Consider the following 22,736-nt stretch of genomic DNA (forward strand, 5'->3'; position numbering starts at 1 on the left):
CAGCTGCCTTCAGCTTATTCTTCCCCAAAGCTATGCAGAGCCTTCTGACCTTTCAGAAGGTTTGCACCCTTTCCCTATAATTTCTCCCACCACACTGACCGATCTCCTACATGACCTTTTAGGCTCTTGGCTAAAATGCCATGTGAATAGGGTCATTGTTTTAGGTTATGGGTTTCTTTTTATTAAGGGACACTATGTAAGAGTCCTTTCAAAACCATCATAGACAGAAATACTTGTTGTAAATGATAATAATAATATTAGTAAGCAGGGTGAAAAACAGTGGCTGGAAGAATGTCATCTGTCAGCGGATATGCTCATTCACAGGCAGGCTCTACTTTTCATGTGTTAACTCTTCCCATTTTACAGATAAGAACACGCAGAGAAAATCATGGAAATTAATAAGCTTTTCAGAAAAATATATGCTCTCCCACCTCACATTCAAAGATAAAACTTGACTTGGATGTTGAGGACTTGACTAGAAAGAGAAGTAACAATTTCCTGATTTCTACTTCTCAAATGCATTTTGAGATCCTTCTCAGTCCCCAGGTTTGATATCAGGTGTTATATCCTGAAGTGGCACAGCCTTGGTGGACTCTTCTCATTGGGTGAATTAGCACCAAGATTAGCAATTATCATTAGAATTATTGTGATGGATAAATTCAGTTGTAATTATCATTATGGTTTATCTACTTTTCTCTGCTGGTTTGTGTTAACATATTTTGGTAAGACTACAAGTAACTGTCTCTAGTTAAAAAAGAAAAGTTAAATGGACTCTGAGAATTGTTTCATATATCTATTATCTACCTTCACTTGTGATACCAAAGAAGTAGTTTATAGGGCACAGATGCTACAGCAATGTTTAGTATATATGTCATACATTGGTTGGAATAGAAAGGGTTTTGAAATTCTCTAAATCCAACCCAGACTGATATTAACTTACGAATAAGCAATATCATCTTTTTTGGACAACTATTGACCATCATGTCCATATGTGTTTTTCTAAAGGCTTTTATATGGTGTTTTGATTCTTAATGTCAATTGCTGCATTTCATCAAGTAACTGCCACAGGCCCCTGCCCAAACATAGCAGTTTTGATGACTCTGTTACCAATAAGCAAGATTTAAAAACAAAACAAAACAAAAAACTAGCCATCAGTCGAAAGTTTGTCTGTTGGTCTACTTTCTAAAGGGTCAGCAAATGAGTTGCAGATGGATCAGTATTTACATTCCCTGACATGTCCTGAGGGCTCGATGGATGTTTCCTTCAGTGTCACCACAACACAGTATTTAAGGCTTCCATTTCAAAGGAGCCCCTGCTTAAGAGAGAGTAGGAGGAAGGGGGCTCCACATGGAGCCGTAGGAGTGTGAGTGGTTCAGCACCCTTTTCTCCAGGTGAAGGTTGCTGCTCATTGTTACAAAGGGTGGACTTTGTAACACTCTTTGTAACACAGAGAGAAGATCTGTGTTTGTCTGGGGTGGTTGTGGCCAGCCTCACTGGCTTCCTTTCAGCTTCTCCTTTCCCTCCTCAGAGACTTGTCCTGCCAGTGACACTCTGACATGAGTCTTCAGGTGGACACTGTCCTCCCATTCTATAGGGCTTGGCCCAAATATCAGCCCTGGCTTTTTCTTTTTTTTTTTTTTTTTGAGACAGAGTCTTGCTCTGTTGCCCAGGCTGGAGTGCAGTGGTGTGATCTCGGCTCACTGCAAGCTCCACCTCCTGGGTTCACGTCATTCTCCTGCCTCAGCCTCCCGAGTAGGTGGGACTACAGGCGCCCGCCACCACACCTGGCTAATTTTTTGTATTTTTTAGTAGAGACGGGGTTTCACTGTGTTAGCCAGGATGGTCTCGATCTCCTCACCTCATGATCCGCCTGCCTTGGCCTCCCAAAGTGCTGGAAATAGCACCTCTTTACAGGCAGTTTTTCTATCTTCTCCAAGCAGATGCCACTTATTCCAGTTTGCCATTGTACTCACCTATTTTCTTCACATCAGCTCTTGCAAGCTCTGTGTATGTAGACTTTAAAAAAATGACCAGTCATCCCTTTTGGGCTATAACTTCAAGAGTCCATGTCTGTTTGGTCCTTCACTGTTCATTTACTACAGATCATTGCACATAGCACTCAGTAAATGTTTATTAAATAAATGTTGAATAAAGGGTTTTATGGAATGAACGTATTTCCCACCTTAAGTCTCTATTTATCTCCCTGATTAACATTTGTTGTTTATGATAACTTTTCAAAATTAATTAAATTTAACAAAATTATTGCTATTTTAGTGGTAAACATTATCTTCCCATCTTTAAAAACAAAAGAATTAGCATCAGAGTTCCTTTTGGAAAGGAACTTTTCCTCTAGAAAAATATCTATACAGGCCACTTCAGTTGGGTTAGGAGAAACACCAAGAGTATGGCTTATACCATTAAAATGGAAAAATGCTGCTAGGTGAAATGTTCAACTGAATATGTTCATTGTAATCTGAGGTTGGTGAAGGGAGCCATGTCACGTGGTGAGACTCTGAAACTTTCTGAGAAAGGACTTAACAATTAAGCAGATGAACAGTTTTATGAAGCAGGGTAGTCAAAATCTTTAGAGAGCACAGTTGTCTAATATCTGCTTTAAAGTTGTTAACATGTTCTGACATAAATTGCTTTTATAGCATCAAACTTTGGAAAAATCTGCATCTCTCTTTTGGGGCCTTAATCTCTGGAGTATTGTTTCTCATTTTCGTTGTCATTGAGAATGTGACTCACATGTCTGCACCTTTTTCAAACCCAGTCAAGTCTGGGGAAACACCTGCTAAATATAAAATCCACACACTTAAGGGCATTTGCTTTTTCTCAATACACCAAACATGCAGTTAAGAAGTGAATGTCATGAAGTGGACATTTGAAAAAATCATTCCTTCCTTGAGATGTAAAAATTAGTAAGGAAAACTCAAGTTTGTTTTACCTTTTTGGTTCAAAAATTATAGGTGGGTAATACCTTATTTAAATATATAAATTCATAAATTATCATGACTGCCAAGCCGCACATAAACTTATGCTTTTGCTTACACAAAATGAGCCTGATTGTACGTTTACAGTTCTGTGGGCTTGATGGCTTGCCCTCTTAAACCTCAGAGGAGAGAAAATTCTCCTCCAGCTACCATTTTGCAGAAAAAAATCTCTTTCTTTGAGATGCCTGTAATACATGGCTGCAGAACAGATTCAAGGAGGGCTTTCGAAATGGGTTTAGAGCAGGTTCATATCTGGTTTTTCAGCTGATTTTATATGCGTATATTTTCTTTTGAATTACTCAGTTTTGCTTCAGTTGTCCAGTGTTCTGCACCAGAATTATTTATGTTCAGCTGGGGCCTCAAGAAAGAAATGTACAAGGAGATGGTGATGATTAGAGGAAAACAGCATAGGATTTGTACTCTGGAATCCGCCACAATTGGGATGGCTTAGTCATGTTGCTTAACATCTATGAAAATCATTTTGCTCAACTGTGGAACAGATTTATTTAGGATTACTTCTGCTACATTAGGTCCTGTGGTTTACATGGCAAATAAGGGTGCATTTTGAGAGTTGAATGGCTACAGTATGCAAATTAACTTTTAGGCTATTAGCTTATTCTCATATCTGCAACTCTCTCTGCATGAAACATCTTTCTCTCTCCTGTTTACTTACTTGGTTAAATTCTTGTCCTTCAAAGTGCATTTCCCTTGACAGAGAGCCTTTCCTGACTTGCTGGTGTCTATTACATGCCCCTTCTTTCATGTCCAGTTTCTTGACTTATGATTTTGAAATTGTTTCTTGACTTGCCCATTTCCCACATTTGTCTCTGAGTTCCAAGAAGGCAGGAATCTTACTTTTTAAAATCATTTTGCCGTCCATGTCAATTACAAGCATCCCTCTGATGGAGAGTCAACTCTCAGTAAATATTGACCTAATGGTTTATTTGTTGATGCTTCACATAGTATTTACATTTTCAAGGAGGAATAATCAACTATGTTTAAAAATTTGGCATTACAATTACATACTTTGTTTCTGGTTTTATGTTATCTTTTTAATAGAGGAATGATGGAATGTTAGATCAGAAAGAGGTCTTGGAATTCATGTAATTCAGTAACAGAATTTTGCATTGGAGAAAATGAAAATCAAGATAAATTAATCAATAATTAATAATTAATGACAGAATCAGTATTTCAGAGAGGGAGGCACTGTTCAAAGGTGAATGTTTATGGGTTTGAGGTCAAATGTGTATTAAACTCTGAATTAGCCACTTGGCTCTGGCTAAGACATTGACATTTCCAGTCTTCAGTTTCTTCACCTGTAATACAAAGAGGATATTTAGGAAGGAGGGTGTTCTTGTGATGATTAAACAAGTTAATATATGATAAAGCATATATAATTGCACAGAGCTATATAACAATAGTCACAACTAGTTATTCTTAGGATTCTTATTCGAGAACTCTTGATGCTACCTCTCATTCCAACAGAGAACACTTAACCAAGACTCTGAATGACTATTTAATGCCACAACAGATAGGTGTGAATAGCCTTTCTTGTTTTAAAAAGGACCTTTGCAATTAAGTTATTAAGTGCTCCTGCAAATACCTAAGAAAACAACTACCCATTTGAAATTTATCCAGTCTCTCTTTTTTCCTTCAGTTTAATTTTCCAACTTCAAGATTGTTAAATAGTACGTGCTGTCTTGATTCTGACCTGCAAATAACAAGCTGTCATTTGTGAATTCCTTCCTAAATTAAAGATAATTAGAAGGGCTCATTTCTTGTGATTAATGTCTGGAAGAGAACTGGGACTAGAATATTCTTGGCTTATTATTTTGCCATTCTAAAATAATGCCAACATTTGATTCTCATGCTAAGCTATTCTGAACACTTCTTAGCCATCAGACATCTAACATGTGGGAGCTTGTGCTAACACGTAAATGTTTAGGGTTGACATTCAGAGTTAAATCTTTCTGTTGCTTAGTGGTAGACAGTGATACTAAGAGGAAGGAAAAAAGAAGGCAGGAAGGAGTGCCCTTGTGTCTATACCTTTTCTTATCTGAATAATAAATTCATGCATAAATTTTGTACATGAATTCTATCTGCAGAAACTTTTCTCTTGGGTTCCTAAAGTCAGGCAACCCTGGTCATCTAGATGTTGTCACAGCTATGACTTTTTCTTTCTTATTAAAGGACGATTGTACCTCACCAATGGAAGAGGCTGTTCCTTCATGCTGGGCTCACCCTCATGTTTTATGTGACATTCTTAACAATTTTACTTCTGCATGCAGCTACTTTTGCTATCAAGTCCAAAGCAAAGCCAAAGGATTAATAGTTCACAACATTTCCAACTCCTCTGAAAGATATATACAATTGGTTTCAAATTAATGTCTCTAATTTTTAGAAAATTTTCTGAAGGATATAATTCATTTTCTTTTAATTACTCTTCAGTTTTAATTCTTTGCTACAGAGGCAAAAATTTAGTCTAATTTTCTGCCATCTGAAGGTCTTGCAGGTGACTACAGTCTTTATACAGCTTCTGATCTCATTTGAACATGAACTTGCTGTAGTTCCTTAGCCAATATGTCTCCCAGTTCCTTCACTAACCTGCTTGTCTCCTTTTACGTGCACATCAGTTTTCCGGTGTTTCTCTAAAAGGGTGGAGGCTACAGACACAGTATTTGAAGCCCTTGACTTCATGCTACCCATACCTGAAATTAATGTTTCTATTTCTCTCTTTGCTGACTCTCTTTCCAGGGTTGCTTGTCTCTTTCTTGGCTTCTTCATTGCTTTCCTTTCCTACTGAGTCTTCCTTCTTTTTGTTATTCTCCTAGAACCTAGAAAAAATTACATTAAGTAGTTTTTCTAGCTTGTAGTTTTTAGTATGTTCCTTGTTAATTGTTACCTATGTTTTCACAAAATAATCTATACTTTGTGGAATAAATGAATAAATTACAAAAATATTTGACTTAACAGAAGTTTCTAAGGGGAAAATAAAAGTTCATATTCCCTGCTACTATCCTCCTGTTCTACTCCCTAAAGATAAACATCATTAATGGTTTGTTGTGCGTTCTTCCAGACATTACATATATGTGTATATATACACATATATACTTTCTAAGTATATATATATATACACACACACACACGTATACATATACATATATGTGTATATATACATACAGCTTATAAGATATATGTCTTATATACGAGGCTACGTATCTTAGCCTTGATATATTTATATATGATACATTTATATAAATATATTTGTTTGTTTATTTATATGAAATAGATACATGCCAGATCTGTATTAGTCTATTTTCACACTGCTATAAAGACATACCTGAGACTGGGTAACTGATAAAGAAAAGAGGTTTAATAGGCTCACAGTTCTGTGGGCTATACAGGCTTCCACTTCTGGGGAAGCTTTGGGAAATTTACAATCATGGTGAAGGTGAGGGGAATCAAGCATGTCTTCACATGGCTGGCAGGAGAAAGAGAGAGAACAAAGCGGGAGGTGCTACACACTTTCAAACAACCAGGTCTTGTGAGAACTCTATCACGAGAACAAGGGGGAATTCTGCTCCTGTAATTCAATCACCTCCCACCAGGCCCCTCCTCTAACACTGGGAATTACAGTTCAACATGATATATGGGGACACAGAGCTAAACTGTATCAAGGTCCAAATTGTGTGTGTGTGTGTTTTCTTTCTTTATTTTTAAGACAGAGTCTCACCCTATCACCCAGGCTGGAGTGCAATGGTAAGATCATGGCTCATTGTAGTTTCGACCTTTTGGGCTCAAATGATCATCTTGCTTCAGCCTCCTGAGTAGCTGGGACCACAGCTGCATGCCACTATGCCCAGCTAATTTTTCATTTTTTGTAAAGATGAAGTCTCACTATGTTTCCCAGGCTGGTCTCGAACTCCTGGGCTCAAGCAGTTCTCTCCTGGGCCTCCCAATGTGTTGGGTTTACAGGAGTGAGCAAATATGCCTGGCCCCCAATTTCAAATAAGAGCCTCTGGTTGTGCAAATATCTAAGTTTAATTTTTATAAATGAATTTAATTTTTTATGGAACTCCCATTATTCTGATTGCCTCTAAGTTCTGGGAGATCAAATAGCATCAAGGAGATGGGGTCAGCTCATCTGTGTCACTGTCATATTTCTATACGGGCCGCTACCTTTCATTTTTTGTTTGTTTGTTTCTTGGATCATCAGCATGGCCCTATCTGGTCATTTATTCTCCCCAGTTTTTTGCCTTACACTTGGGCATTTGTTACTGAACACCAAAAGCCAAAAAATTGATTTCTTAAAAAATAGTCTTGTATATTTTTCTGCATTATCCTGCTCTGGAGACATAGAACTCACTAGCTGCTGCCTAAATGAAGATAAATGTCAGAGCAACAGCATGTATATGAAAAAGTTAAATATATTATCCTAATAACTATATAAATATGTTAATTGAATATTCAGTGGGAATTTCCTGTTTTTGTGGTATTTTGACTGAAGCCTGGAAGATGAGAATAATGTATTATAAAGTACCTGCACATTTTCAAGAGAGACAGAAAATCAAAGGGCTTGCTAGGAAGTGGCTAAATTAGTCTGTGGACATCCAACTCCCCCACCCCCGCCACCACCCTTACCATCCAATCTATAAAACAGAAAAGTAGAAATTTAAGATAATGTATTGAAGAAAGGGAATTTATAGAAGTAAGGAGTGCTTTGGTCTTTTCTCTTTTCTTCCCTATGCAGGTGTTGCCGTTATTCCAGGGTAGGTAGGAGGAGATATCAAGAAAATCACTTAGAGAAATTTGGGAAGGTTCTTGCAAGGAAGCAGTGGCTTCTCACTATCCAACTGGAGTCTTTTTGAGTTGCTGAGACTCAGGGCCATTTCTGAGGACACAGGGATGGAGCAGTGCAAGAGTTCTTGGGAGAGCTTGAAATGCATCCTTTGTGACTGTGGCCAGGGGTTGTAGGGAGAATGTCAATGACAGTTGCTTCAGAAGTCATGGAAGTGGGGGGTGGGAGGGAACACTGGAGATGCTCAAGAGGCTGCAGACAGACAGAGAGAGAGAGAGAGAGAGAGAGAGAGAGAGAAACAGAAAGGCAAGTCTACTTTCCCACCATTTTATGGAGCCTATAGGGCAAGGGGAAGCAGTGAGGTTGAGCTGCCCTGATGAGACACTGCCCCAGGTTGCTGCCTTCTCCAGAGAAGAGATCCTAGGAGTGAGGAACTGTGAGGTGGGTAGGTCACTGGGGGCTGAGGCTAAGGGAAAAATTAAGAGATCAGTCAGTACATCAGCCATGTAGGGAAACTATGAAATAATTCTTTTCCTCTAATCTCCATTCCAGTTGCACTGAGTGTGGAAGATTCACAAATAGGGAAGGTGGAGTGAAAAATCAAGGGAGGGAAGGAAAGGGGATGTGTGTGTGTGTGTGTGTGGAGAGAGAGAGAGAGAGAGAGAGCTGCTTATGCTGACAGTAACCTACTATCTTGCAGTTCTCCAAGCCCAGCTCTGAGCCTAAGTTGGATGGGGCTGGGGATAGTTTTGTTACATGAGGCAATAAAGGATAAAATTGGACTTGTCTGGACTTTGTAACACATAAAAATGAGTTGTAATTAATGAAATGAGATTTTTTCCTATAACTGAAATGACCAGAAAGTTAAGGGAGCATCCTCAGTAGATTATCCTGGGAAGATGAGGGGCTTTGTTTTGAAGGCAGTGATGAGAAACAAAGTTATTTGCTACCACATTGACAGAGACTCATTCCATGTATTAGTTTTATATTTCTCTATCAGTTTTAACAAACACACTTCTGGAATTTAGAGTTTTACTTAATAATAATAATAAATATATAGATTTTTCTTCATAGAAATTGGATAATCAGTTAATATATTTTGGACAGGTTTATTATTAACACACATAGATTAGTATAATTATTTTTAGTGACTCCACAGTAATCCACATTATGGATTTTCATAAATCCTTCATTTGAGGAATATTTTTGTTTCTGTTTTATTACAAGGAATGCTGCAGTGAATGCTCTTGCACACATATCCAAGCATTTCTATGAGCTATCTATAGGATAATTTGATAAGTGGTATTACTGTTTCAAAGAGTATGTATACAAATAACAGCAAGTGTACTTAAGATTTTGAAAGCTGTGACAAATTAATTTTTTGAAAAGTTTCAAAAATGGTGTATATAAACCTGTTTTTTTATACTTTTATCCACATTGGATCTTATTCAACATTTTAATCTCTATAGGTATCATAAAGAAAACTATATAGTGCCTTTTTGCAGTTTTGATCTTAATGTTTTTGAACGAGGTTGATCATATTTTCAAGTATTGTCCGTTTCTAAATATTTAATGATTTAGGTAATACATAACTATAAGTGGCTCATAAAAATTGAAGTGTGACAGAGAAGACTAAAGTCTCCTATGATTATGAACTCAAATCCTAGTCCATTTGCTATCCATCTCTTTCCACACCCCCATCTCACCAAATATTCCCTGTGAGGACCACATCTAATTCTTTAACCTGTTTCTTCTGATGTTTTCCTTCATATTTCTAAATGCTGTGCTTCTAACAGCTGTCTATTAAATTGTGACATTATCTTTTGATTTCTTTTCTAGGCATTTTTGCCCATTTACACCATCTTCCTAATTATGACATCACTATTGTCTTGTTTATTTATTGATTTCTGGCTTACACTGGTCTTTCTCTAGTTACATTAGGTAGTAACTTAGGTGATTAAGTTTTTATCTTCCTTCTTTTCTTCATATGCATCCAATGCTATAGATTTCCTTATGAGCACTGCTTTTGCTATATTCCATAAATTCTGATAAGTTGTATTTTTATTTTATTTTACTTTAAGATATTTTAAAATTTCTCTTGAGACTTCTTTGACCCATGTATTCTTTAGAAGTGTGTTGCTTAATCTCCAAATATTTTGGGATTTTCCAGCCATCTTACTGTTATTGATCTCTAACTTAATTCTAAGGTGCTCTGAGAGCATATTTTATATGATTTCTGTTTTTTAATTTAATTTGGTTTCAATTCTTCCTTAATGTTCTGGCAGAATTAACCCATGAAGTCATCTGATCCTGGGCCTTCCTTTCTTGAGAGGTTTATGATGACTGATTCCATCTGCTTACTTGCTATTCATCTGTTCAGTTTTTTTATTTCTTCATAGTTCATACTTGGTAGGTTGCACATTTCTAAGACATTAGCTGTTTCTTCATGGTTGTCCGGTTTTTTGGCATATGCTTATTTATAGTAGTCTCATATAATCCTTTGAATTTCTGTGGTATCGTTAAGGTCTCCACTTTTACTTCTAATTTTATTTATTTGAGTCTTTTTTTCTCAGTTTAGCTAAGGGTTTACCAATTTTGTTGGTCTTTTCAAAAAACCAACTCTTAGTTTCATTGACTTTTAAAAATTTTTAATTCTCTATTTTATCTATTGCTGCTCATCTTTATTATTTCCCTCCCTCTGCTAACTTTGGATTTTGGTTTTTTTCTAGTTCCTTGAGGAGTGCCATTGGGTTTTTTCTATTTGAAATATTTTTTTTCTTTTAGAATGTAGGCATTTATCATGATAAACTTTCCTCTTAATACTGCTTTTGCTGTATCCCGTAGGTTTTGGTATATTGTGTTTCAATTTGTATTTTTTTCAAGGTATTTTCCAATACTCTTTTTGATTTATTCTCAGACTCACTGGTTGTTCAAGACTGTTTTGTTTAATTTTGACGTATTTGTGAATTTTCTAATTTTTCTCCTGTTATTGATTTATAGTGTCATTCCATTGTGGTTGGAAAAGATACATGGTATCATTTCAGTCTTCTTAAATTTCTTAAAAGTTTTTCGTGACCTAACATGCGATGTATCCTGGAGAGAGTTCTGTGTGTGCTTGAGAAGAATTTGTATTCTGTTGCTCTTGGGTCAAAAGTTCTGTGTATGTTTGTCAGAACCATTTGGTCTATAATGTTGTTCAGTCGTCTGTTTCCTTATTGACTTTCTGTCTGGGAGTTCTATTTGTTAGTGAAAGTGGGGTACTGAAATCTCCTAACATTATTGTAATGTATATCCCTTCAGTTCTGTCAATATTTCTTCATATATTTAGGTACTCTGATGTAGGATATATGCATATATATTAATAATTGTTATATGTTCATAGTGAAATAACACTTTTATGATTATGTATTATCCCTCTTTGTCTCTTGTGACAATATTTCTGATTTTGTCTGATGTAAGTATGGCCACTCCTGCACTCTTTTGCTTTCCATTTACATGAAACATTTTTCCATCTCTTCAGTTTCAGCCTATGTGTGTGTCTTTTAATCTAAGTGAGTCTCTTATAGGTAGCATATAATTGGATCATGTATCTTTAAGTTCATTTAGCCACACTATCTCTTTTGATTGGAGAGTTCAATCCATTTACATTTGAAGCAATTATTGTTAGGGAAGGACTTTCTATTGACATTGTATTAATTGTTTTCTGTCTGCCCTGTAGCTCTTTTGTCTCTTTTCCTCTCTTGCTATCTTTCTTGGTGTTTTATTGATTTTTTATTGTCATGCTTTGATTTCTTTCTTTTGTTTATCTTCTAAAGGATTTTTTTTTAGGTTACCATGTGGCTTACTTAAGACATCCTTTAGTTATAACAGTCTATTTTAGCTGATAATGACAACTTCAATTGCATAAAAAAATCTATACTTTTATCTCGACCTCATGCACATTTTGTGTTACTGATGTCCCAAAATATGTTTTTAGTGTGTATACATTAACATATTTTAGTAAGCATAGTTTTTAAAATATTTTTTCTTTTAATTCCTATATTAGAATTAAGTGATTTATACACCAGCATTAAAAGATTACAGTATTCTGTATTCATCTATATCATTTACCTTTATTAGCAAGTTCTATGTTTATATGTTTTCATGTTGCTATTTAGGGTCTTTTTGTTTCAACTTGAAGAATTTCCTTTAGCATTTGTTGCAAGGCAGAGCTAGAGATTATGAACTCTTATAGCTTTGATTTATCTGGTAATGTCTTCATATTTTATTCATTTTTGAAGGACAGTTTTGCTGGAATAGTAGTCTTAGTTGGCAGTATTCTCTTTCAGTACTTTGAATATATCACACATTTCCCTCTGGCCTGTGAGGTTTCTGTTGAGAAATCTGTTGACAGTTTTGTAAGGCCTCCCTTGGATATAATAAGTTGTTTTTCTCTTATTGCTTTCAAAATTCTCTCTTTGACTTTGGGTTTTGACAATTAAATTATAATATGTCTTAGTTCGAACTTCCTAGGGTTCATCTTAGTGGGGCCCACTGGATATCCTGGGTCTGGGTATTTATTTCCTTCTTCAGGTTTGGGAAGGTTTTAGCTATTATTTCTTTGAATTAGCTTTCTTTTTCTTTATCTTTCTTCTTCTCTGGTACTTCCATAATGCGTGTGTTGGTCAGCTTGATGGTGATCTATATGTCTCTTAAGCTTTCTTCACTCTTTTTTATTCTCTTCTTTTTTCTTCTTTGCCTGGATAATTTCAAATGACCTGTCCTGCTGAGTTTGCTGATTATTTGTTCTGCTTGCTCAAGGTTGCTGTTGCATCCCTCTAGTGAATTTTCACATTCAGTTATTATTTTCTTTAGCTCCAAAATTTCTGTTTGCTTCTTTTTTATATTTTCCTTATCTTTTTTGAAATTTTTAGTTCGTTCATGCATTGTTTTTTCTGAGCTTATTGAGCATCTTTATGGCAGATTTTTTTTTTTAATTTGAATTCTCTGCCAGGTAATTCATAAACTTCCATTTCATTAAGGTCAGATTCTAAAGATCTGTCTTGTTTTTTCCTTTGGGCCATGCTTTTCTATCCCCATCCCCCATCCCCTTGAGTCTTTTTGTTTGTGTCTGTGCATTAGAAAAAATAGCCACCTCTCTCAGTCTTCAAGAACTGGCCACGTACAGGTAAAGGCCCTCACTATCGCCTCATCCAAATATTCTGGGAGTCTCTCAAGCCTTCTTTGTGTATGCATCTTTTCTGGACTTGTGCAAGTAAATTCCCAATTGGAGGACTTTCTGGTTTTATTTTTCAGGAATTTATAATCTCTTGCTATTTCTGGTGTCCATTTGCTCTACTGTGGGCTTTTTAGAGAAACAGCATGCCCTCAACTCTTTTCGTTATTGTTGTTGTTGTTCTCAGAGGCTCCCAGACATCTAGAGTACGCCAGATCCTGTGAGCAAAACAGGCAAGATAGAATTCAGTCTGGCTGAATTATGCCTTCAGGCAGCCCCCAGAAAACTTGGAATGTTGGATTTATGGTCTAGCTTCTTTCTTCCCCAGAGAGAAGCTGGGATTTGGGGATTTCTGCTGGCTCACTCTTTGCTGAGCTGGAGAAGCTGTGGCAAGTGTGTGCATGCTAGTCCAAGCTTCTGCCTTCGTTCTCAGCTGCTTCATATCTGTGGCCTTTTGCTCTCAGCATTCAGGTTCAGGCAAGACAGAAAGCAGTCCCTCAGGAAGCCTGCAGAAAAGTTAAGAGGGTTGAACATACAGATCAGTCTCTTTCTTCTCTCCCAAGGAGAAATCTGGGAGTTGAGGGATCATGTGGCACTGTGGCACTGATGATGTGGCCCTGCTCATGGAATAGAATTTATTGTGAGAGGGTGCCTCAGATTTTCTTATCAGCTTTGATGATACTGGTTTGCCTTTGCCTGTAGTACAGGAGCTTCTCAAGTGGTTTCCAGATTTCTCACAAAGGGAATTTGTCTGGGTGTTGTTGTTAAATTTGTGTGTCCATGGGGGTAAGAAAGGTCCAGGCTTCCTATTCTGCTATCATGCTCCTGGATGATTTTAAACCAGATATTTTTTATGGCTCCGTTTCTTTCCTCTCTTAGGATACTGATTATGCATTTTACATAAAAATTTTAAATGATTGTCCTAGAATTTGCAACTAATCTAAGCCAACTTTCAAATAACATAATACTGCTTTATGAGCAGTGCAGATAGCTTATAACAAAATAATTTCAATTCCTCCCCCCGTTCCTCATAATATTCTTGTCATTGAATTGTCAATATACTACAGTCATTCAATGTATTATTGCTATTATTACTTCAAACAGTTATCTATTCTATCAGTTAAGAATAAGAAGAATATGTGTTTTTATCTTAATTTATTCCTTCTCTGATGCTCTTTTTTTCTTTCTATATATCCATGTTTCTGATCTATATCATTTATTTTTCTCTGACGAACTTCTTTGAACATTTCTTACAGGGCAAGTCCGCTGATGACAAATTATCTCAGAGTTTACTTGTTTGGGAAAGTCTTATTTCTACTTAATTATTGGAGGCTAGTTTTGCTGCTCATAGATTTCCAGTTTTTTTTTCTTTCAAAACTCTAAATAATTTACTCTTCTGATATTATGAAATATACATTTAGTCTTCCTCCATGTTTCCCAGTATATAGATAGCCTTTAAAATCCTTGCAATCTCTTAAGTGGTAAGTACCTTTTGGAATGCTAATGAGATGACTGGTGGCTGGGGACTTCCAGATAACCTAAGATTGGGGCTGGTTGCCAGGGGAATCAACCATATGATTAGAGGACTGGAACTTTCAGTCCACCCCCTGACCTCCAGGAAAGGGAGAGGGGCTCAAGGTTGAGTTGATCACTAATGGCCAATGATGTAATCAATCATATGTATGTGATGGAGCTTCCGTAAAATCCTAAAAGCACTGAGTGGGTTCAGAGATCTTCTGGGTTGCTGAACACATGAATGTTTCTGGAGAATGGCTCACCTGGGGAAGGCATGGAAGCTCAACATCTTTTCCCACATATCTTTTGCCCTGTGCATCTCTTCCATTTGGCTGTTTATCCGTACTCTGTAATATTCTTTATAATAAACCAGTAAACATAAGTGTTTGCCCAAGTTCTGTCAGCCATCCTAGCAAATTAATCGAACCCAAGGAAAGGGTCTTGGGAGCACCCAAAAGAGAGGAAACATAGAGAGGGCTGGAGTTCACTAATTGCCTTTAACTCAGATCACATAAGGCTCTGAAGGACAGATCCTTATTACAGAGAGCATTCTGAAAAATATTTCAAAACAGTTACATCCCCCTCCTCTAGCCCAAAATGTGAGGGAATTTTTCTTTGATCTGCACCTTGAAAATCTGTTGGAGTTCTTGGAAGTAAAATATAAAAATGGGGCCCCTCTAAAATTAGGCCCTCAGGAGTTTTTAGCACTCAAACTAATACTCACTAAATTTCAGTGATTCAACAAAATTACCATTTAAGTGTTCCTGCCAGTTACTGAATCTAGTGGCTTCAGCTTCAAGTAAGCTGATTTCAGCCATAACTCTCTGTATTAGCTTGTCTCTAGATTTCAAGGTGTTGATTAGCCCTGTCACCTTAATTCTCTGATGGAACTAAGAAAAGTCATTAATTTGCAGTTTGTACAGCTTTTGTCCTGTGAGGGTGGGAATAATGACTTCAAATCTCTTTACATATCAGAGTTCAAACTGTAGGTCCCTCCTCATTTTCTTTTAAAACTGTTCAGAGTATCATGAAATTGCCCTTTATGTCCCAAGCTTGCCTCCAGGGAGTTGCATCTTGTGCTCCTTCCCATGCTAGTTGCTCTCTCATCTTGCTTCACAGCTGCCATCTCAGTGCTTGGTGCTTCCTTCTTTGCTTTTCTGGATTTATTCCAACATATTTTTTTGGTTCTCGTCCTCATTTTGCTATAGTTTATTTTCACACCTCTCTAAATAAAGGAATATGGGAAATAACTATCTGAGTCTGTAAAATGTCTCCTAGCACTCAATAATACTGATAAAAATTTTGATGTCCTTCTGATTTTTGTTCTGAAAGTTTATATCGTTATGTCTAATCTTTAAAAAAAATCCTCTGGAATGAGCACTAAGTATACTCTTTCTTCTACAGATTTATGTACTTTAGCATTGGCATATTCCCTGGAATACTTTGATAATCTTATTTCTGCTTTCTTGGATATCTCCTTCTGTGACGTGTATTGTTCTGGTTTTGGACTTTCTGAATTCATTCTCTACCTGGTTAATCTCTCCCCATTCCCATCTTTTTCTTCTTACTGTACTTTCACAGAAACATTTTCTCAATTATATCTTCCAAATATTCTACTAAATTAAAAAATTTTAGTAATCATAATTGAAAATTCCAAGAATTCTTCAATCTTCAATCAGGCATGTTTTTTTTCTTTTCTTTTTTTTTTCTGATTGGTCCTTTGTTTGTTTGTTTGTTCGTTTGTTTTTATTTTGTTTTTGAGACTGGATCTCCCTATGTTACTTAGGCTGGTCTCAAACCCCTGGGCTCAAGTGATCCTCCCATCTTGGCTTCCCAAAGTGCTGGGATTACAGATGTGAGTCACCATGCCTGGCCTAATTTTTCCTTTTCTGTAACATACTTTGTGTGTTGATGCAATATCTCCTCTAAACTTTTTTGTTCTTCCAATAAGAGGTTTCGTTTAAGTTTTATTCTGTTCCTTTGGATTAGAGGATGCAAAATATAAAATAAAAAAAAATTGTAAAATATTGCTAAAAATAATTAAAATATTATTTTTAAAAGTTTTATTCTATTCTTTAAATATTCTATATTATTTAGGATAATATTTTTCCATTTTTAAATATTGGTCTTTCACTTTCATGCTGAAGCTTTCCTCAAATATTTCATAATCCGTAGTTGTTTATTTATATATTATAATAAAGCAGTTATGTGTGTTGATGAGACTTTTGTTCACATTATAAGAACATATTTGTTCACAGATGGATTTTGCTTTGAGGTGGCCATGCAGGGAGGTTAGGGTTAAACTGGAGAAACTCTACATTATAGTTGCCATATTTAACAAATAAAAATATGGGACACACAGTTAAATTTGAATATTAGATAAACAATAAACTATTTTTTAGTATAATGCCATTATATGAAGGTATTTGCTCAGGGACGGTCAGTTCCTTTTCAGAGGAACCCTCTAGTTCTTTGCCTAGGGGCAGAAGCTTGACTGTTGAATTTGTGATATGTGTAAGTGTGTACACGTGGGAAAGAGGGGTAGGGTTGGGAGTTGAATGTTCTGTATTTACCCATTTTCAACTGATCCTTATTTCTAGTACCATATCTCACTCCTGTCCCCTGCCAGACCTTACATTTCCAAATATAATGTGTCTCTGTGATTCTATGATTATGATGGGTTACCATCTCAACTGCATCTCCCTGAATGCATCTTTTAGGCCAGAGCTTCCAAACTAATATGCCCAGGTAGATTACAAATATATCGCAAGATATTGAAAATTTTACACTTTTTATGATGACAAAAGTTTCAAAGCATTTTCACTATCTTTTAAAAAATTTACAGCAGTTAAATTTTTAGCTAACATTCTTTGACTTTCTGCTTTTGGTACTTGTTACTTTAATGCATATAACTCTATGCAGAGCACTGTTTGTCAGAGCAACAGAACACTCAAGTTATACAAAATTACCTTTGTAGTGATTTTTTTCAATAAGTTTCTTTATTTTGAGTCCAAGTACAAAATTGTAATACTATAGCACGCCACTTTTGACTAGTGTGGCATATCATGCAGACCCTTTGGCAAACCAGGCTTAATTTTTTTCTTCCTCAGTCAACTAGCCCTAGGAAATCCCTAGGAGGCCCTGAGTGGAATTACTGAAAGGAGAAAAGACAGCACAGCAAGAGCAGAAACCATATGTTCATAGGATTTACTTGTGCCTTTAGGTCTTGCTATAGACCTAAAGCTTGTATATCTCATTTTTACATGCCACCTTTAGGGCTTCCCAGATCACATAACACAGTTTATGACGAACAGTCTCATCTCATGCTATGCATCTCACTATTAAGTCTCAGCCTCTATCAAGAAGATTGGCAGGAAGAACACATCTATTTTGTATAAGGAAGATATTTATCTTCTAAAAACAGGCTGGTGTGGCTCCAAAATCCTACAAGTTTATTATGAATCTTCAATCAGGGATTGTCATTGGGTGAATACAAGTCTGTTCTTCCATAGACCTTTGGATTAATAATAGATCTTCTGGATTCCCCACTCCAATTGCTGGGTTAGGAAGAAGCTTACACTGTAGACTGGGTTCGTGTGAGTATCTTATTGTGGCCTGGCTTCTACTTAAAGTCGGCAGATTGATATATTATTTATTTAATGAGCTGAAGGAAGACACACATGCAGATATTTTCTCCAAAATTCATAAAAGCCTACCCAATGTTACATCTCTGTTTTAGTGATAACGAAGTAAGGTGCAGAACCATTGTCTTTCACTGTAGAGGGGATATCCTGGTATGCCTCAGATTCTGAACTCCCTGAGGCTTCAAAGAGCTATTAGGAAACTTAATTTCCTGGGAAATTGTCTCTCCAAGTGCCTAGGGTTCCTAATACTTTCTGCTTACTATCTAGGGTAACTGCTACTCCCTGCTCATCAGATTCTACCAGCATTATGTCATTAATATAGAGGATCAGCATGATGGCTTATGGAATGGTGAAATAAGGTAAGTTTTTGAAGACTAACTGCAGCACAATGCCAAATTGTTGAAAGGAAGCAATCATGACCTTAACCTTCTGACTCTACTGGCTGAAGAAAAATGTGTGTGTGTGTGTATGTGTGTGTGCGTGTGTGAATTGTAGCATACAAGGTACCAGGAGCCTAGCTGATTTGTTCCATTAAAAAGCTTACATATGTATCAGCAGCTATAAGTGAAGTCATCATCTGATTAAGTTAATAATAAGCTGTTGATTTTTTTTTTTTTTTTTTTTTTTTTTTTACTAAGGCTAATCTGTTTTCTACATGATACAAAAGCATAAGTTAAATGGGGACAGAACAGGATTTACAACTTCAGGATTTTTAAGTACTTGATAGAGGCACTAATATCTGAAATTCTCTCAGGAGTGCAGAATTGATTTTGATTTACTATTTTAGTAGTAAAGACTTATTCCTGAGGCTCTCAGTTTGCTGTTTCTACCGAAATCCTTTTCTTCATAGTTCAGGGATCCAGTGTTGGGATTCTGTCAGTAACTAAGTATATCTCTTCCAATTGAGCATTCATGAACGGCGGGAATAAACACAAGTATGTTCTTAGACACACAAGGCCCGCTTTGAGATGAAGTTGAGCCAAAACTCTGGTTATCAGTTGACCCCCAAGTATTTACTTCCTTTCTTTTTTATTGTGAATGTTATTTATTTAATTTTATTATAAATTGATAATTTATAATTATATATATTTATGGGATACGAAGTGATGATGTTATGATTTATGAATACAATATGGAGTAACTAAATCAAGCTAACTGACATATCTATCACCTCAAATACTTATCACTTTTGTGGTGAGAACATTTGAAATGTACTCTGTTAGCAGTTTGGAAATATTTCAGATACATTATTATTAATTATATTCACTATGCTGTGCAATAGACCTCAAAACCCCCAACAACACCTTATTCTGAGGTTTTGTACTCTTTGTTCATCTTCTCCCTATTTCTCCCACTCCCAGCCTCTGTAACCAGCATTCTACAGACTCTCTGCTTTTATGAGTCTGATTGTTCTTGATTCTACATATAAGTGAAAATATTCGGTGTTGGTTGTTTTGTGTCTGATCTATTCAACTTAACAGAGTATTCTCTAATTCCATCCACGTTATTGCAAATAACAGAATTTCCTTATTTTTAAGAGTGAATCACAGTCTATTTTGTATATGTCCTCTCAGGAAATTTAGTTGGGAGGTGGGTTGTACTTGGTTAGTCTATTTAACATTTCTATTTTCTCAAAACATGAAATTCTTTCCTGACAGTATTCTAAGGATTTTTGGCATGTCTAGTTTATTTAGTGAAAGCATAGTTATATGTATAAATTCATTGTGATCTTTAATTCTGTTTCTTCTTCCCTGGCATTCTTAGAATCCTTTTTCTTGATATTCTCCAGGTTAACAACAATGCAAAATAACAAAACAGTTTAATTATTTTGGTGCATATGCTGTTGACTCTCTGAGTTACTGTTTGCACCATTCTCACCATAATGTCTGGGTCAGATTTTGGTTATTAATCTCAAAGCAATGAAAGATGGAAGAAATGAAGCATGAGAAGGCTCAACAGCCTATTTAAAAGATATCTTGCTCAGGTAAAGCCATTGAAGACTTTAAGGTAAGGCAAGTCTCTACTCATCAGACAGAGGAAGAACTGTTTCTGCTAACCAGGGTGCCCCCTCCCTGCCATTTTAGGCAGTTAGAGACCTGGAGTACTCATGGTTATTTTAGTGTATCCAAATGTCTACATTTAAAATTATCAGGATACCACGCTTTCCCAATTAATATGCTAAATTTTCCGGGAAGTATTTTCTTAAATATATATTTTTTAATTAAAAATTTTTTTAATTGATTATACAATAAAATGTGTATATATTTATCATGTATAATATATTGCCTTGAAATACATATGCATTGTGGAATAGCTAAATTGAGCTAATTAACATATGCATTACCTTGCAAACTTATCATTTTTTGTTAGGAGAACACTTACAATCTACTCTCTTAGCAACTTTTGAGAATAGAATACGTTATTATTAACTATAGTTACCATGTCGTACAATAGATCTTTTGAACTCGTTTCTTATCTAATTGAAATTTTGTATCTTTTGACCAGCATCTCTTTGATCCTCCCCTCCTCTCCCAGCCCCTGGTAACCAACATTCTATTTTTTATTTCCTTAAGTTGAACTTTTTTAGATCCTACATATAAGAGATTATGCAGAATTTGTGTTTCTGTGCCTGGCTTATTTCACTTACCATAATGTTCTCCAGGTTGGTGTATGTTGTTGCAAATGACAAGATTTTCTTCATTATTTTTTAGGCTGAATAGTATTCTATTGTGTATATCTACCACATTTTCTTTATCTATTCATCCAATGATCGACATTTAGATTGTTTCCATATTCTGGCTATTGTGAATAATGCTGCAATAAACATGAGAGTACAGACATCTCTTTGATGTACTGATTTTATTTCTTTTGAATACACACCCAGTAGTGAGATTACTGGATCCAGAAAGGCTAGATAATGTTGGGAACTGGCTTATATTAATCATAACCTGAACTGGAATTTTAAATCCTAAACTAATTGTTTCATTTTTTATTAGTCTCAATAATGTAGTTAAAAGTAGAGAACTTCATGAACTTTACATTCTTCATTTTTACCATAGTATTTTATTTTAGTGGCCATTTGATTCATCAAGGCATTGACTCCAAAAGACACTTCATTCCAGGTGACCACGGGTGATAAGTAATTGCTTTACCAATGCATATTATGGATTTCTCTAGATCCCACCATTTAGTTTTAGTGGAAGACTATCTCTATTGAAGCCTAGTTAGATCAGATAGCAAATCTTAGATTGCTCTTTCTTTGATACTCTGTTGTAGAGATATTCAGTTGCAAAGAATAGAATCTAGCTTGTTTAATAAAGGATTTACTGTAACATTATATAAAATTCAAAAATATTGGAATAATTGCAGAAACAAATTATACTCTGAGCTTCCAGAAAGGATTCATAAAGGCATGGAACAGAGCTGGCTGCAAGTATAGCTCTGTTAAAATGAGAAAACTGCCCACCAAATTGGGAAGCTATCACTATAGGTACTAGCTTCAGAAAAATGCTGCAGCTGGAATAATCCACACTAGCAAAATAAATGCTTCATTCTATGCTTCTATTTTTACTTCCTCAGTTCTGACTTCAAGTTTCAAAACAAAACAAAACAAAACAAAATGCATGAATTGGTGGAATTTAAATCATACCTGGAACTGTATGTACAAATTCATTCAGGAAAGGTAGTTTTTATCACGTCTGCCTCTGTAGTACACTACAGGAAGATCCAAGTAGAAGTTTAGAAAGCCACTTAGACATCAGCAAAATGGTGGAATAGAAGATTCCAGTCCTCCCCTCTTCACAGAAACATCAATTTTCACAGCTACCCATGGGTGAGAATACATTTTGGGGAACCCTAGAGTCCAGCTGAGAGAATCCAGCATTTGGGGAGGTACTCATTGAAGAGGGTAAGAAAAGTAGTTTCACTTTATCTACATCACCACCTCTTCCCGAAGGTGACACAGCTCAGTATTGAGAGAGGTTTCCCCAAACCATAATTTTATCCGTGAAGGAGAGCAAGAGTGAAGTGCACTTGTGGCTTCAGAAGTCTTACAGGACACTACCCTGGAGGCTCATTTCTGTTTCATGCCAACCAAAACACTGAAGGAATTGGCACAGCTACATGGTCTAAGGGTAGCTAGGAAAAAGGACTAGTAGCACATGGATCTCAGCAACTGGCTATGGTTCCTGTTAACTGGATCATGGACTCTACCAAGAGACATACCCATGAATTCAGCAAAACAACTTGCCTACGGACACCCCCAAACAGCCAACAGACAATATCAGCACCTTGCATGTGCCCCTATATCAGTGCCCTCGATGTCCCCATGAATGGCATCCCATGGTCATTGTGCAGGAGTCCCTTCATACAGCACAACAAATTTCAGGAACAGAATTTCAGTAGCCAGGTTGACTCTGTAGGACTGGGATAATGGCCACAACCTTGAAAACTTTGGAACACTGTCTTAGGGAAAATAAATGAGAGACTCTCAGTATCCAGCCTGGCTTTGTGGAATTGAGAAAAGGCACATAATCCAGGGCTTCTCCTCCTAGGATTAGGAGGAAATTTTT

At 36.3% G+C, this 22,736-nt stretch overlaps 1 long non-coding RNA gene across 1 annotated transcript in view; it reads right to left on the reverse strand.

The window, feature by feature from the left end:
- Positions 1 to 22,736, reverse strand: part of LOC131382995 (uncharacterized) — a 40,916-nt gene that overhangs the window by 12,881 nt on the left and 5,299 nt on the right. The window contains exon 3 of the long non-coding RNA XR_009212643.1: positions 5,702 to 5,827. This is a non-coding gene — a long non-coding RNA (uncharacterized LOC131382995). The remainder of the gene's footprint in view (positions 1 to 5,701; positions 5,828 to 22,736) is intronic.

Source organism: Hylobates moloch, unplaced genomic scaffold (assembly GCF_009828535.3).
Source record: "Hylobates moloch isolate HMO894 unplaced genomic scaffold, HMol_V3 SCAFFOLD_3, whole genome shotgun sequence".
In the NCBI taxonomy this organism is placed as follows: domain Eukaryota; kingdom Metazoa; phylum Chordata; class Mammalia; order Primates; family Hylobatidae; genus Hylobates; species Hylobates moloch.